This window comes from Schistocerca gregaria, chromosome 1 (genome assembly GCF_023897955.1).
Source record: "Schistocerca gregaria isolate iqSchGreg1 chromosome 1, iqSchGreg1.2, whole genome shotgun sequence".
Classification (NCBI taxonomy): Eukaryota; Metazoa; Arthropoda; class Insecta; order Orthoptera; family Acrididae; genus Schistocerca; species Schistocerca gregaria.
The window spans coordinates 496,634,585-496,649,983 of NC_064920.1; the positions used below are offsets into that span (position 1 = coordinate 496,634,585).

Genomic DNA, 15,399 nt, shown 5'->3' on the forward strand with positions numbered 1-15,399 from the left:
TGTAACAAAATGTTCAAATGTGTGTGGAATCTTATGGGACTTAACTGCTAAAGTCATCAGTCCGTAAGCTTACACACTACTTAACCTAAATTATCCTAAGGACAAACACACATACCCATACCTGAGGGAGGACCCGAACGTCCGCCGGGACCAGCCGCACAGTACATGACTGCAGCGCCTTACACCGCTCGGCTAATCCCGCACGTCTCTACTGTAACCAGCCTGTCTATCCTCACAATAAGAACCCACTCTCGAAGTGTGTACTGAACGTTTCTGCCAGCTGAAGACTGCGAACGAATCACTATTTTGCTCGTTATTGTCATGCGGCCCGAAGTACACATAGACTTCACAAACGGTGACGGACGAGGCTACGAACGAACTAACACGATCCGAACAAGCGCAGCATCATAAAGGAGAAAGGACCTCATGCGCAGAAACAACAATCAACTTTCCAACAACACGTGGCACTTCTGATCCTCTCAGAGATACTAAAATCATTAAAATGACTTACCCATGTTTGTTAGCTTTCGGAGGGAAATTATGACTTATTGAAGCAGTTCGGGTTTATATGAATCGCCCTGTAGGACACCTCTCACTCGCCCATCTGCTGTGAGTGGTGCAAATAGCGACTGCTGTTGATATTAAAAGGTACTCGTCAGTGCATAATTTGATCCCTTTATTATCTTCTAAATAACAGCTCGACACTTCATTAACTTTTTACCTGCACCTATAATTTTCCAGAAAATTTATCATGTGCTAATAAAGAGAATGTAGTCGCTGAGCACCGGTGTGCGTGGCCTTCCAGTGAAGCTAACTCCGTCGAGCGCTGACCCAGTTCCGCATATTAATTCCGACTTATCCGGCTGCGTCCTCCGGAAGTATTTCCCAGAAGACGCGAGAGTAAATGACAGCAGCGCTCTCGTAGGTCACATTCTTCTTGCCGTGACAGCGAGACGGCTAGCAGAGTTCTCTCCCCACCTCTCCTCCGGCCCGCGGGGCGCCCAAGTTTCCACCCCACCCGTCGCTGAGGACCGGAGAAAGGAATCAGACGGCTTAAGTAATTTCCCCTCAGACGCGGAGAGAATCAGGAAGGCGCGCGCGACGACGACGACTCCGGGGTCTTCTTAATTACATCTCGCCCGCGTAGAAATATGAAAACTAGAAGGCGGAGATTTCAGAGCAGCGGACGAGAACTGGAGAGAGTGTTGGGAGTGGTCTGGTAGGGCAGTAAGGTGGGGTTAGGGGGAGAGGAGAAGGGGAAAGACAGAAGGAGACGAGAGTCGGACACGGTGCAGGGTGCTCTCGCTACTGGAGTGGGGCGCACCCGTAATGACGTTCTAATGATCTCGCCCGGAGCGGCGTTCGCGAGACGCTCTATTCACCTGGCGGCAGCGTGGTTTATCCCGCTCGCTCGCCGGAGACTGCCTCGGCGCGACCGACAAGTATATTTAACAAAAGGAGCGCACCCTCTCGCCAGCTCCCCTGGCGGCAGGCAAACCCGCGGCGCAGTCAGCAAAGCCTGGCTGGCGAGGACCGGAGCTTCAATTACGCGCTGAATGGGGCAGACGCCGCTCGCGCGTGAATGCGCCAGAGCACCTGCCGACTCGCCCAGCCGGCTTGGGGTTTACGTAGGCGTGGACAACGCTGCCGCAGGTACCTGCCGTAAACCATTTCGACCTTCGTATGCTCATTGCCGTAAAAAATTTTACAGCCACTCCTAAAAGAACCGGGCAGTAATGGCTAAACGATTAAAATTTCCCCGGCACGACACGGTCACAAATGAGAGGTGGGCTACTATTACAGTCGTTCGTCCACGTTTAATTCAAACTCTAACGACGTTCGTTTCGCCAGAGTTTGATTCTACAGACTCTAACAATTTGTTGGAGGTTAAAACCGTGGTACCACCGGGCCTCCAAATTTTTGACAAAATTAAAAACTTATTAATATCCACTAGAAATCTGTTGCGACTTATCGTTAAATGACAACCAAAACATGAACGATCTGCAGTTTTATGAAGTAAAAGACACATATCCGTCTATTTGTCCTTTGTTGCCATTACCGGTTTTCGTTACTAACCATCATCACGGTATCTCCATATAGCAAAAACAGCTTGAAACAATCAGAAATTCGGAGATTATAATGTCGCGTCAATCCGTATGGCAGCCTCATCAGAACAGCTGAATATCAAAAGAACAAACATGAATCAGTACTCAAGAGGTGGCGTGTAATTGATCATCAGCCAACTGTAAACAAACCAAAGGTACTTAATTTTGTGCATCTAACTGTATTCAATGAATTTCTGATTTTTAACCAGAACCAGTAGTGATGATAGTAGTGCCTTTTGGCAATTTCCTTTAGAAAGTTTAATTGGTAATATGCATCCACTTGTGACCACATGTCAACGATAAAACAATCCCAGTCAAGGAAGGTGGCTCTAGGAATCTGAGTGCAGATCAGGTGCTAACGCTTACATGGATCTGACGACAACTTACGATACAGTATGGAGAGAATACCTGAAGGTCAAGGTGGGTGATGTACTTCTATGTCACAACATCTTCTCTGATCGAAAGTTTTTAGTTTCTCCAAGTGGAAAGGCTATCAGATGGAGACCCTAAACAACGATCTGCGTCGAGTGTCAGTCCTGGCACCTATTCAGTTTAATTTTGGCGTCTGTGCCACTAATTCCAAGGAAATCCAGTACGGAGATGACCAAGCAGCCGCGATCTTTGTTAGGCCGACAGGTTGGGTGTGTCTATAGACAGGGTTGCAGCGGCGTTAGCAACACTAGCAGATTATAGCAGAGCCAACTAGTGGCCGTCATCAAGGTTCATGTCTAAAGGTGGTCTTTCGAATTCGCCAGGCCTGGATGCCAGAGAAAAAAGTGTATTATCATATGGTCATACGTTTGCAGCGTCTGACAGGGGCTACATATCAATAATACATGCTGAGTTGGTTGAAATGCACAACCACACGACGTAGAGGTTAGCTTTCGCAAACAATTCCAGTGCGGTGAAACAAGTTTGAATGACAAAGATGAAGTGACAGACCACCCCTCAGTAAAGACTCGCTAGAAGTTAAGGTTCTGGTGCTCGAAAATTGGCATGAACAGTTTTTAACAACTTGCACGACACTTTGAACACGACGGACACGACGGAGGTCGCGCTGACCGTGGAGTTCCGCGACTGTTCACGCCCATTCGAGAAGCCCGCGGATTCAAGTATGTAGAGAAAATTAGCTGCTATGTCAGATCAATACAGAAGCCTTAATTAGCCGACTAATTGCCGTGGACAAGTGGTGGATTATCACTATGAGCTCGATATAAAGAAGCCAGCTGCGGAAACATGTGGGTCACAGCCGCTGAGGAGGGCTAACTATCGTCTGCCTAGGTACGCTGAGTGTAATTTTGAAGGGAAGGGAGAGGAAGGCCTGATAAGGTGGATTCGGTGGGGTGGACCTACAGCTGGTCGGAAGGGTAAATTTTGGGGCAGACTTCATGATATGGGACGGGGATATGGTTGAAGTTACTTTGAGAGAGAACTGGAGGGTGTGTAAGTGGAGGGTTGGTTCAAATGGCTCTGAGCACTATGGGACTTAACATATGAGGTCATCAGGCCCCTATAACTTAGAACTAATTAAACCTAACTAACCTAAGGACATCCCACACATCCATGCCGGAGGCAGGATTCGAACCTGCGACCGTAGCGGTAGCTCGGTTCCAGATACGTGGAGGGTTGGTGGTATGTTTTGGTAAAGGTATGGCAGCATATGAGGATGGGAAAGTAGAGAAGTGCAAATGGTGTAGACGGTTCAGAGGTGTTCAACGTGTGATGAGAAGTGGGAATGAGTTGGTAAAGAATCCTTGCGGGGGAAGATAAACAGATGTGGAATGCGAGGTGGGGCGCGTAGCATTCGAGATTCTCGAGGGACCTGTAGAACTTGAGAGTGGTAGGTGAATATCCATGCAACATTTGCACAGCAAAGGATGGTGCAGATTAGGGATTTGTTACGTGAAGGACAGTGGAGCTGTATAATCGCCATCTAAGACGAGTTAGTAGTTTTAATAATTTTAATCTGTTCTTGGCTTTTAGTTGGATGGTTAGTAGGTGGTGTTTCCACGTTAGTTGCCAGTCAAAGGTTAGTCCAAGGTATTATAGTGTGTTACTTAGCAGGATCGGGTAATCGTAAATGATAAGGTAGAACTGATGGACACGGAAGGTGTAATGACTGCCTACTGTTTGGAGAGATTAACCTTAAGGAGCCACTGGTTACACCAGGAGGTACAGTGATTGAGGTGAATTTGGAGGGATCGATCTGATTTCTGGAGCGCCAGTGGTGTTATAAATCGGTGTCACTATTTACAAGATTCCTGTACGAACAGCATTGAGGAATGAAATACACTTAAATATTTATGTGTCACAAGTCGCATCCTATCCAACAGAAACATTGTAAATACATAATACGATACTTTTTACTAGTGTAGTGCTTATTATCGTACATGAATGCAGCATCTCAAGGTAAAAATGAACAGTCACCTTGAGTCTAGTCCAACGCCCTCTATCGAGAGTATAGTGTACCTGAGGACCCAACTATTTGCAATCTTCCTTTGTGGCTAAGTGGTTGGCACGGGCTAAGCTACGACGTTTGATCTAACAAGCTCCTGTGAGCGTCCCTGCTGCTGGCTGCTGCATACTGCGAGACACGAAAGTGCGACTTGGGCATCAACTGCACCCCTGACAGATTATTCACAGTAAAAGAAATATACCTATAATTTCTCAAGCAAAATGTAGATTCCTCCGTTTTATGCAAGTTATTTTCAAGACAAAAGGAATCAGAGCACACACGCATTTCCACATCGCTAGCGTATCGTTACTTGTTGGGAAAATTCTATACAACAGGATGGTGTAGGCTATATTTCGTCTAAGTTATGTCTTATCAGGTAAAAAATCTATTCTTATCAGCTTAATATCTGTTACGTCCTGCCTCACAGGGGCAGAATATGAAAATCATTTTTGGCCCATGACAGAGTGCTAAGAGCATGTTCTACCACTATCACCATTTACAGGATGCCTCCTCACTTTCGACTCTCTTAAAGTAACCAAACGCTTGGTCACCTATGACGTCTCTTAAGAAAACAGCATACGGGAGTTGTGAATATTGGGTTAATACTATGTATCACTTTATAAATTTAGTAATATAGTTAATTTTATAACGATGGTTATCCCTCTCTGTCTAGGTGGGAGATTGAAATCTGGTTAAAACATCTAGCCACAACGAATAACGCCTAGTTACCTCTCGAACTCGCGGATCATAACTGTGGGACTCTAGTCCTCGTTTCCATCTGCCAGCCGCTCATTGATATCACATTGTCTGACTAATTAATTAAATTGATATTGAGAGTCCGTTTCTATTATGAGTAATTTTTATGCAGTCGGATTGCTCTCTCCAAGTAACCCTTACATACGCTTCTTTTACGTCTCTGGCGCTTCCCACAGGCTAGGTGATCACTTCCTGCGATACTAAAATGAGTGGTAACCGTCGCCAATTAGCGGAAGATATCGAACTCTAGACACGTTCCGTCTGTCGTTCACCGTGTCAAATCAGTGGACTTAAGTTTCTTGGAATTCCAGTGTGCTGCTCTTGAATTATTCGTGCTGAGACCTGTTGGTCTATGGAGTAATAGGATACTTCACTCTCTTCTTCTCCATGACGCCTCTGTCTTTATCCCCGATGCCACCAACGGCTCGCGTGTGAACAGTAGACACCGCCGCCACCGCCAAACGTGTATGAGTTTGCAGACCTGAGTTTCCTTCAGAATACAGCATTGCTATTCGCTCCCGCCAAATTAGCGGCTGGATGCTTCGAGAACTCAAACGGGAATATCTGGAGCGAAGGTGATGTTCTTCTCGAGAAACACTATTGAGAACTGACGGGATGATTCTACTGCCGCCAACGTACATTTCGCCTAAGGACCACAACGATAAGATACGAGAAATTAGCGCTCCTACACAGTTATATAGAGAGTCTTTTTACCCCAGCTTTATTTGCGAGTGGAAAAGGAAAGGAAATGACTAGTATTGGTTCACGGTATTCTGTGCTACACACCGTACACAGGCTTGCGAAGTAACATGTAGAGGTAGACGTAAATTTACTCAAACTATTAAGATGTCACTCCATCTACTTCTAAGTACACAAAACTCTCGAATGAATGGCGTCTCTTATTTATAAAGAAAACAAAAGACGAAACTTCTGCTGCTGGTTGTCTCCCAGTAAGGATCTTCGTATTAGACCCTAATTTTCTCATTGGAGTCACTTCGCGATACGTACGCGAGAGGCTATAATATGCTTTCCCACAACAGAAGAAGCAGTATAGAGCCCACTTCTCAACTTCCCTTTCGTCAGAGTATCGCTGCTCACCTGCGTCATTCTCACAAATCTTCCTGCCTTCGAAACATAAGATTTAAATGCGTCTGATTTCGACGAGTAAGAGATTTCCCCTTCAAAGTCATTCATTCAAAATCCCATCACGTTCTTAGAGCACAGTTCCATTAGTTAGGAATCTGTCCAGTATGGACTAGGTAGAGAACTATCACAATGATGAACATAAACATATAGGGCGATATTCAGAACCCCGCAGAGTATATGTGAACTACACAAAGAAATTCAGAAGAACAGCAACTGCAACTCATAGATATTGAATAATTATCTTTAAATATCCCCCTGTACATGTCCTAAACTCCTTTATCGCTTTACTTGACAATAGAAAGTGTAATGGTGTGACAGTCTTCGTTGACAGCATAGTGTTTCGTGAGAAACACACCACTTTTTTTTCAAATGTAGCCTATCCATAATATGAATCCAACAGTATCACAGAGCTCCCAACACACTATCCATTTACAATGGTGCAGCAGTCCCATTCCTCCACACATAATACAGAATATCTGCAAGAAGAGGGCTGGCCGCTGTGGCCGAGCGGTTCTAGGCACTTCAGTCCGGAACCGCGCTGCTGCTATGGTCGCAGGTTCGAATCCTGCCTCAGGCTTGGATGTGTGTGATGTCCTTAGATTCACTAGGTTTTGTAGCCCAACAGCCTCTGGGTGACATAGAGACGGTAACTGTGGTCATTCGCCTTCTACACTGTCAAATCTTAGTGGAGGGATCAACCCTCGCCTCCCCTCAAACCTATGAATCCATGCCGATGAATGCGAACCTGACGTGTTCTCCTGGTTTGGCCCATCAAATTGTCCGTTCTTACTATTTGGATTGCAGAACTTCATGTCAATGCTCCCACTATCTTAAGCAAAACAAAGCCACAGATACACTCTCGCTTCACTGAAGCGCATACTTCTTCCTGCCGAACCCGCGTGTGCATGGCGCTTTGTTGCTTTGGAAATATGCCCTGTTGTGACTCACTAGTTGTTAATTTTGATGTAGCGACGCCAGTCAAAATGAGTACTGATGCACTAGTACTGCTGCTGTCTTAGATAGTAATGCTAAGAGACCGAGCGAGGTAGCGCAGTGGTTAGACACTGGACTCGCATTCGGGAGGACGACGGTTCAATCCCGCGTCCAGCCATCCTGATTTAGGTTTTCCGCGATTTCCCTAAATCACTCCAGGCAAATGCCGGGATGGTTCCTCTGAAAGGGAACGGCCGACTTCCTTTCCCCATCCTTCCCTAATCCGATGAGACCAATGACCTCGCTGTCTGGGCTGCTTCCCCAAACAACCAACCAACCAGTAATGCTAAGACGGAAAGTGTCGTACTTTGCCGTAAACTGCCCCTTGATATGTATGTCAATTTGCCACACAGCTTCTCCCCCTCTATTTCAACGAGCCTCACCTTCGTACCTCACCACACAATCTCATTTTCCGGTATAACTTTGAGGTCATTGTCAGCTGCTCTCCCATCATTAACCCTCATAAAGATGTTTGTGGTTAAATGATACGAACTGGTGAACTATAACACTACATTGTCGCAGTCTGACAATCCTGTGAGCCCATCTGTTTGTCTTATGTGACTGATCTGTGAAGCAAAAACATCATTTGGATGCTGCTAGGATCGTATACTGCATTTGAATATTGGTATACTCCATTTGAATATTGATATACTCTATTTGAATATCCAAACGCATAAAAAGAATTACATACCTGCGGAAGACGACCTAGTTATCCCAGACACATGGAGTAGATTAGGGTATGTACGGAAATATACTGGAATTTTTTTGGATCAGCTTGTGAATTTGGGATGGATGGATAATCGATAATAGTGGTGCGATGTACCCTTCACTATGCACTGTGCAGCCGCGTGCCATGTTTTAGTTTTAGATGTGAGATACTCGTAGGCGATGGATGTGTGTCCAAGCAGGTGGGAAGATCAGTGGTCGAGTTGGTAGTTGAACTCAGTCTATTGCACGGTAATATGACTAGAAATCCCGTGCACCGTCATCGGATACGTTAACTAGCGTAAAATGCCTAGCAGTAACTATCTGGAGGGAGCTGAAGTAGAACGAATATGTCGGGTGCGGATTAATTTGCCGAAATCTTAAGGGAAGCAATACTGATAGTAAGAACGTACAATTCGATGAACCAAACCATGAGAACATGTCAGGTTCGCATTCATCTGCATGAATTGACAGATGTTACGGTGTAGAAGGCGAATGACCGCAATTCACGTCAGTATGTCATTTAGAGACTGTTGTACTACAATTCGGATCGAGGTGTAAGAAGTACTGACATCACTGCTATTGCTCGAGGAAACTTTGACACCAGAATCAGTAGTATCAAAAACTCAATAACAGAAACCCATGACTTCAAGTAAAAGATTAACTTTGCAAAATATCAGATTGGCTCACACAGAAACCTATACATTGAGACACATAACCGCAAAGGGTTAATTGAAAGGCCTAAAGAGACTGTATTCCTGGTCAGGAAGCACCGGGGAGCATTAACAGTATGTAAGTACAGTACTTATTAAACAAACTTCATAGATAATTTCAAACAAAGGTCAAAGAGGCCAATAGATTCGGGACTCCAGAGAGGCACCAGATAATACTGCCCTGCTGAACGTGGACACTAACAAATTGTTCAATACATCTCGGTGTATTTTGTACACGACAGCTGACTGATGCACGTCGTGGCCAGGCTGTACGCTAAGGGAGCCGCTCCTTGCCCTCTAAACTCGCCGGTAGCAACGGTCAACGCTGCAGGAAGAAGGCAGCACCATAGCCCAACATTCAACGGTGTCAACTCGCTGCAATGGCCAGGACGCCAAGAACTCAGGCACTTCCGGCCAGCTCCGATACACCATTCGTCACCACACAGCCCCAAAGGGAACACATAACCCAGCAAATATGATGCGACAGGGGCCACAGTCGATCGAACGCACGCACGCGTGGGGCCAGTAGGATCACGGGCGTCCTCACGGAAGCCGCCACGGCTCACCCCCTGCTCCTCCAATAGTTCTGAATTATGTTTGGAGGTGAGAAACCGTTGCACCAGCATAAATGTTTGAATCGACTGGAAGCTCTGAGATCCTGGAGGTATGCTCCATTTGATAAAAGGTGATGTATTTGTCACGAAATACTATGCTGCTCACACACCATTACACTGTCGTATTCTTAGGATAGTAGTCACAGGAATGCGATAAAGCAGATCAGGGCATCCACAGATATATATATATATATATATATATATATATATATATATATATATATATATATATATATATATATATATATATATATTAGGCGATCATTCGATATCGATGAGTTGCAGTTGCTACGCTTCTGAAGTTCTTTGTTCGGTCCACATATGAAGGGCTTATTTCAATAGCGGTACAAGTTCATTACCTCCACTTTTCTGCACATAATGCCTCTGAAATTAATGATCCAAACAAATAGAAGGAAAGGTTCATCTCTAGCATGAAGCCATATGCATGAATATTTCTGGTATCTCAGCTGCAGATTTTTCAGAGCTCATTTAACTTTAGGACTCTGTATCTCACAATGAACAAAAATGGACTTGTATCACTACTGAAATAAGCCCTCCATACATTCCGCATAGTTGTGAATATCGTGCTATATGTTGGTACACTATTTTTCTCGTTGTGGTAGCTCTCTGCCTAGTCAGTAACTGTTGGAGTACTAGACCACTTTCTAACTAATAGACCACCGCTGTTAGAACGCGACGGTATTTCGAGAGAATTAACAGAGCGCTGGCAGGGGCAATCAATTAGTCGTTAAAATTAGGCGGATTCAAATGCCACATATCGAAGACTGAAAGATTCGTGAGCGATATTATGACGAATGTGTAGTTGAGAGGGAGCTCTATACCGCTTGTGCTAAGTGTTGTGCGAAAACGTATTACAACCTCTCACATTTTCTCGCGAAGTGACTGTATGAGAAAATTAGGGGTTAAAACGAAGACTTTTACCGAGAGACAATCAGCAGCAGAAGTTTCCTCTTTTGTTTTCTCTATAAGTAAGAGGCAATTCTTCCTAGAGTTTTGTGCACCTATAAGTGGGTGGGGTGTTCTTAATAGACAGACTAAATGTACATCTACATCTATATGCTTACTTCCGCAAGCCGCTGTAGGTGTGTAGCGGAGGATACGATGTACCAGCACTAGTCATTTACTTTTCTATTCCATTCGCCAATAAAGCTAGGACAGAAAGACTCTCTATATGCCTCTGTATGAGCGCTGATTTCTCGTATCTTATTTTCGTGGTCCTTAGGGAAATCTATATTGGCAGTAGTAGAATCCTTCTGCAGTCAGCTTCAAATGTCGGTTCTCAATAAGGTTCCTCGAGAAGAACATCACTTTCCCTCCAGAGATTCCCATTTGTGTTCCCGAAGCATCCAGCTGTTAATTTATCGGAATCCAATAGAAATGCTCCTACAGGGCTGTGTTCTGCAATCTCATACACGTTTTGCGGCGGCAGCAGTGCATGCTGTTTGCATGTGGGCCAGTGGCGGCGGTGGGGGCGGGGTCGGAGGCGTCGCAGGGACGGAGAAGGCATCCTACGGCAGAGGTAGAACACGCTCCTAGCTCGCCGTCTTGAGCCAAAAATGAGTTTAATATTCCAGTCCTGTGGTTCAAGACGTAACAGATATTAAGCTGATGAGAACAGACTTTTTTACCTGGTAAGATATTACTTAGAGGAAATATAAGCTATGCCGTACAGTCATACAGTATTTTCGCATGTAACAATACTCTAGCGATGTGGAAATGCATGTATTCTCCAATTTCCTTTGTGTTTAAAAATAACTCGTATGAAAAAGTGGAATCTACATTTTGCGTGAGGGATTCGAGGTGCACGGAGAACAACATCCGTAAAGTGGATTTTTTTTTTTTTTTTTTTAAGTGGTCAGCATCTATGTCGGTGGTGGAATTGCAGTTAGAATTCTACACCCAAGCCACACTTGCTTGTCTCGCTGTGTGCCACAACCAGCGGCAGGGCGTTGACCGGGGTTGGCCAAGCGGAAGCCGCAGCTTAGCCTGTGCCGACCGATTAGTTACAAAGAAAGATTCCGGCTAGTCGGCTCTTCACGTATACAATACACTCGGTAGACGGCGCTGGACTAGATTGGAGGAGACTGGCCAGATTTTTCGTCTTGAACTGCCGTCTTCAAGTAAGGTACAAGGGTAAAAATATCGTATTATGCATTTGCCTGGACGCAACATTTGACTCTTAAATAGGTATAAGTTTGTTTCATTCCAGAATGCTGTTTCTAAAGGACTCATATCTAGGGACAGGGCAGATACTACTTTTTTTCTTTGTGCGTTTATTCCAAATTATGTGTTTTGGGTTCCACCCATCATCAAATTTACTGGTGTAAAAATAAAATGAATAATTAGTTGGCCATGTTGTGGTTGGCAGGAGAGCCAACACCGTATTGCTAAAGGAGGACGAAATGCACGCGTCTCAGCTCACGCAGGCTGGCGTGAGGTCTGGAACATGACAAGGGAATTAGAATTGAGAAAAACGGACGTAGCTGGTGGAATACTTAACTTTAATCCATTGAGGATGAACGTCGCTCTTGACATTACATGATTCACAATATCAATAGTAACTGATAATGACACATTGCTAGGTCGTAGCAAATAACGTAGCTGAAGGCTATGCTAACTATCGTCTCGGCAAATTAGAGCGTAGAAGTCAGTGAACCATCGCTCGCAAAGTCGGCTGTACAACTGGGCGAGTGCTAGGAAGTGTCTCTAGACCTGCTGTGTGGCGGCGCTCGGTCTGCAATGACTGATAGTGGCGACACGAGGGTCCGACGTATACTAACGGACCGCGGCCGATTTAAAGGCTACCACCTAGCAAGTGTGGTGTCTGGCGGTGACACCACAGGCCATTTTTAAAACGCCAAATGTTAACGGGAAAACCCAAGGGGGCGCCACCCCACGGCATTTCGGCTGTGCGAATGCCGATATGTTTACTAAAAATTCGGCATTTGCACAGCCACAATGCCATAGGGTAGTGCCACCTTGCACCGTATGTTTTAGCTAGCAAGTGCGAGCGCATTGAAGTAGCAATTTTTCTTAGTCCTTCTCACGACCATAATTCCCATTTTGCATGTTTAAAGTATATATCACACCTTTTGGATCGCGAATGTATCAGTAAGGAACAAGATGTCAAAGTTATTTTTGTTATGAAATGGTATTTATTGATTCAGACAGTTAGTTTGATTTTGGACTTTCTTGTTAACTTTTGGTGATTTAAAAATATATATAATTACTTGTTATACTTTTTACACCAGCAACTCTGATGATGGGGAGAGCCCAAAACATGTCATTTGGAATTAAAGCACAAAGAACCAATGTTTGTTTCTTTGTGACTACTCGGATTTTCTAAAATCCAGTCAATTATATCAGTAATAACAGTCGCATAAGCCGGACGTTGTGATCGAGAGGTTCTAGGCGCTTCAGTCCGGAAGCGCGCGACTGCTACGGTCGCAAGTTCGAATCCTGCCTCGGGCATGGATGTGTGTGATGTCCTTAGGTTAGTCAGTTTTAAGTAGTTCTAAGTCTAGGGGACTGATGACCTCAAATGGTAAGTCCCATGTGCTTAGAGGCACTTGAACAAATAGTCGCATACCTCTACCGGCAGTTTCAGGCCGACACACGTATTCACTTGTAGACTGGCAGAAGACTACTATCCTGCACTTCAGTGATTATCTGCTGTCTTATTATTACACAGCCTTGCCACATCGGGTCAGTGGCTAGACTGGTTGTGTAGAGTGTTTAATAATGTATAATAATTATGCGTTATTTATGGTTCTTCAGATTAGAAAAGTACGTTACGACTTATTATAGGTTACCTTGTTAAGGTACAATATTCGGAATCGGCAGCAGTCGAACAAAGAAAGCAGGCACGTGTGTGACACTGGTCACGTTTCTGCCCAACGCGAGAAGGCCAATGACCAACGGAGTTTGCGCAGTAGCAGTCAGCACTTCGACAGATCAACGACCGATCAGATGGGCAATGCTTCCAAGGAGAACAAGGGCTAGCGCTGTCAGCACATCAGTGGTCAATGCTCCAGGAACTGTCCTCATTGTTAAGTCACATGGGTGACGTATCTGGATATGCGAAGGAGACGACAGGGCAATGTCTGACCACGCCAATATAGAGGTAAAACAATGAAAAGCCTGCACTTGTGTCGACATTGGTCACGTTTCTGTTCAACGTGAGAAGCATAGATCAACCTAGAAACTTAGTGACATTGAAAAATCACTGTATAAATACCTCTGGCAAGAGGGCGTGAGGTGATCCTTGGGGTGACCCTGTGAGGAGGCCATAATGGCTCAAATGGCTCTAAGCACTAAGGGATTTAACATCTGAGGTCATCAGTCCCATAGACTTAGAATTAATAAAACCTAACTAACATAAGGAAATCACACACATCCATGTCCGAGGCAGGATTCGAACCTGCGACCGTAGCAGCAGCGCGGTTCCGGACTGTAGCGTCTACAATCGCTCGGCCAGACGGCCGGCGTGAGGAGGTCCTTCGAGCGTAGAAAGAAGACACGAAGAAATGTCACATGGACGGATGGACCGATGGTTAGTCAGCGAACGCCATACGTCGCTACAACGACATAGCCGCTACGCTACTCGACTGAGGAAGATGTCAGTACCCCGCCAATAGGCCAACGCGGAAGATGCCATCCCAGGTGTTACCAGAAAGAAGTTCGTGTGGTACTTACCCAGGGGGCTAGTGAGGACGAATGGCCTGGGCGTCAGCTGTCACCAGGGTCTCCACGCTACGACTCCGCCGCTCCAAGGAATTCAGCGAGTTAAAACTGTTATAGTCTGTTTGTTTAAAGGGTCTTACGTCTCAATAAATGACTGTTAGTGGAACCACCAATGTTTCACTAATACCTCACCTACTGAGCCAAGGAAAGAGTCCACTTCACGGCTCACAAAGTGTCGCTTCTTACCTGCCATCCCTGACAAAGTAATGACCTTTCCTCTCCTCTGACACTGACGCTCAATGTCTTGTGTCACTAAACCCCGACCTGGAGCAACTTTCTAGTGCTAGACTCCTACATCCAGAAATTATTGACGTGACTGGCTAGAGCTACTCTACAGCGCTCAGTCAATAGCAACTACCCCTTCCCATGTTTCACAGCCAGAGGAAGAAAATTTGTATTTTCCCCCAATTTTTTTATTTCCCGCCATTAGGAAAAGGGAAATTGGACTGCACCAGTATTCTGGACTGGTCATCTTGACGTATGACGCCATAGTTACACTGTATCAATATTCTGGAGCTGATGAAATAAAGAGAGTATTCTACTTCCTCCCATACCATTGACATGCATTTTGAATTTGTATAAATAAAGTACGTATTCTTCTTATTAGTATTATCATTTCCACCGCAACGCAACTTAATTAGCATTTGGATTTATAGCGAAAATTCTAATTTAGAACGAAAATTTTAATTTCTCGCTGATTTTTTAATTTCTCGCCAGTAGGCTAGTGGGGGAGGGGAGAGAGGAGGATATCCTAGTGGGGTTAGGGATTCTCAGAAGGACAGATTTTCGCCAGTTGGTCATAAAAGAATATAACAATAGGTGAAGTGATTACATCATTAATTTAATTAATTAATTACCACATGAATTTGATATCAAAAGTGGCATAGAACAAACTTTGTTCCACTACTTGTACCTTCTTCTTGCAAGTGTTTTCCACATATTTCTCCCCCCACATACTCTGCAGAGATACTCCTCATTTCTTATCAGCCCACCTAATATTCAACCTCCTACTATAACACCACATCTCAAACACTCCAATTATATTTTCATTTATCTCCATAGTCCACGTCTCACTACACACCACAGAGTGCTCTAAACGTACATTCTTCCAAATTTCTTCCTGTAATTAAGGTTGGTATAAATGTGTT

At 44.7% G+C, this 15,399-nt stretch overlaps 1 pseudogene; it reads left to right on the forward strand.

Moving 5' to 3' along the window:
* The first annotated feature begins 4,924 nt into the window (after positions 1–4,924).
* LOC126286154 (U2 spliceosomal RNA) lies at positions 4,925–5,100 on the forward strand (annotated as a pseudogene).
* Positions 5,101–15,399: the final 10,299 nt, after the last annotated feature.